The sequence below is a fragment of the Brassica napus genome (assembly GCF_020379485.1).
Source record: "Brassica napus cultivar Da-Ae chromosome C9 unlocalized genomic scaffold, Da-Ae chrC09_Random_13, whole genome shotgun sequence".
NCBI classification, from domain to species: Eukaryota; Viridiplantae; Streptophyta; class Magnoliopsida; order Brassicales; family Brassicaceae; genus Brassica; species Brassica napus.
Genome location: NW_026014367.1, coordinates 10,001 through 12,500, shown reverse-complemented (window position 1 = coordinate 12,500; position 2,500 = coordinate 10,001). Strand labels below are relative to the sequence as shown.

The 2,500-nt window shown below is 32.6% G+C and overlaps 1 pseudogene; it reads left to right on the top strand.

Annotated features, from left to right (window-relative positions):
- The window catches only part of LOC125595037, a 2,248-nt pseudogene extending 432 nt beyond the window's left edge, over positions 1–1,816 (top strand).
- Positions 1,817–2,500: the final 684 nt, after the last annotated feature.

The following is a 2,500-nucleotide window of genomic DNA, read 5'->3' as shown; positions in this document are numbered from 1 at the left end:
AATAAAAAGAGTTATAGAATGGATTACTACCTATGCCAAGATCGCGTATAAATGGAAATTTTATTGATAAAACCTTTACAATTGTAGCCGATATCTTATTACGAGTCATTCCGACAACTTCCGGAGAAAAAGAGGCATTTACTTATTACAGAGATGGTGCGATTTGATTATCATTATCATTTTTTTCTATTTCTCACCGATTTGGAATAGAAAAAAATGAGTATTGAAAAAAATCTACGCTTTTGAAGGTGAAGTTTATAATATAAAAAAGCAATCCCTTCTGTCATGTATCCACGATTAGTGCAGCCTTAGATGCTTCAATTATGAATTCTAGTATTGAGCAAAAGGTTTTTTACCTACGGTTCCCGTATTACAGATCAATCCTACTAGACTAATACAATATACGAATAGGAGGCACAGGGGAAGAAGCACTACGCCGAGAAATCAACAACACGAAAACTTTCTTCAAAAAGATTCCTTTTCTTTCTTCTTCTTTGGGATTGGGACTAATTAAAATGGTTGGAACAATAAACATCCATCTCGTCCGTACTTTGGATACCCGTATAACCATTGAAGACTGTTGAAGTGACTAATTCCTGGAAATTTAGGGGCGTTGAGAACAAAGAAATTGTTAGAGTTTCCTTTTTTATTTTTATCTAGTATGAATATGAATCCACTTGGTAGTAAGAAAAGATCTTTTACAAGAAGGTTGGCTAGGGATTTCTTGTAAAAACATTAGCCCCGCTTAGTTCATAATGACATCAAATTTTTCCATATCCATATATTTATTATTTTCATTATGCACCTAAAGGAGGAGCCGTATGAGATGAAAATCTCACATACGGTTCTGAAACGGAGAATTCGTTAAAGCGAATGACGACCGTAACGGATGTCGGCTCAATCTGAAGGAAATTATGCGGAAGCATTACAGAATTATTATGAAGCTATGCGACTAGAAATTGACCCCTATGATCGAAGTTATATACTCTATAATATAGGCCTTATCCACACAAGTAATGGGGAACATACCAAAGCTTTAGAATATTATTTTCGGGCATTAGAACGAAACCCCTTTTTACCACAAGCTTTTAATAATATGGCTGTGATCTGTCATTACGTGCGACTATCTCCACTATAGAAAAAAAGAACGAACAGCTAGTCAATGAAATACTAGAAAAAAAAAAAGGCTTTCTACATAAGCATCGTCCAAAACGATTTTTTATCAGCTGTAGCAAATAAATAAACTTCATGGATCGAAATATGAAGTGAAGACTAGATATGCCTAAATACTTTATTTTCTATGGATAAAAAAAGATTTAATTGATAGAGGAAGCACCGTAAAGATCAACTGGAAAGGTTTTGGACCGATACAACAAGAGCTGTTTATTTATATCATAATATGAGATAAATCTTAGAAATCTACTTATGTAATAGAGTGGATCCCCTAAGGTATTGAGCAGCGGTGTAGCATCAGATCCTAAAGACAGTAAGTCTTTTTCTTTTTTATGATATGAAGTATGAAAAAAAGTCTTTTTCAACGATTCTATATAAATTTATATATGAAAGCGGGATAGTTACCTTTCAGAAAATTCTAATATCTAATAACAGTGGACATGCCTTTTTTTTTCTGAAGGTAGGAGAAAAGATAAAACTTATTATTAGATTAATTAATATATTAATTAAATCAAAACGAAAGTTTGAAACTCATGTAATTACTCTCTTTTGTTTAATCCAAGAAAAACCGAATGAATATCTATAAGAAATCTCATTCAATTAGATATAAAGTTAAAGTAGGTTAAAGTGAAAAAAACTGGTACACCAAAACAAAAGAGTTGGTTGTCGAGCCGTATGAGGTAGGAAACTCTCAAGTACGGTTCTCAGGGAGGGAATTGACCCGCCTATTCCGACCGTGGAGAACAGGCCATTCAACAAGGAGATTCTGAAATGGCGGAGGCTTGGTTTGCTCAAGCCGCCGAGTATTGGAAACAGGCTATAACGCTTACTCCTGGTAATTATATTGAAGCACAGAATTGGTTGACGATCACGAGGCGCTTCGAATAAGAACTTTTTCTTTGTTTCTTTTTTTTTATTCTATAATATATCTTTATTTGTTTTTACAATTAATTGTTTTTTAGTTTCTTGGCCCTCTCGGTCAAATAAACCAGATTCTTTTTTCTATCAGAAGAACCAATCCCAGAAAAAAATTTCATTATATCCTTTTCTCAAATCGTTCTATTTAATCTGGTATTCTCTAGGGATAAGTAGTACATGAATATGAGAATATCTATAATATCTATATCTAGTTTTTTCTATTTTTTTCTTTTCGACTATTAAAACGAATAAAAGGGATTTGAAAATGACTAAATATCAATACTAGAATGTTTCTTAGTAATGACTAATAAGCGGTTATTGAAATAGGATAATATCCTCTATTTAAAACATAAAAAATAGGCTATATTTCGGAACTTATAATTGAAATATGAATACACTAGATTAGGTT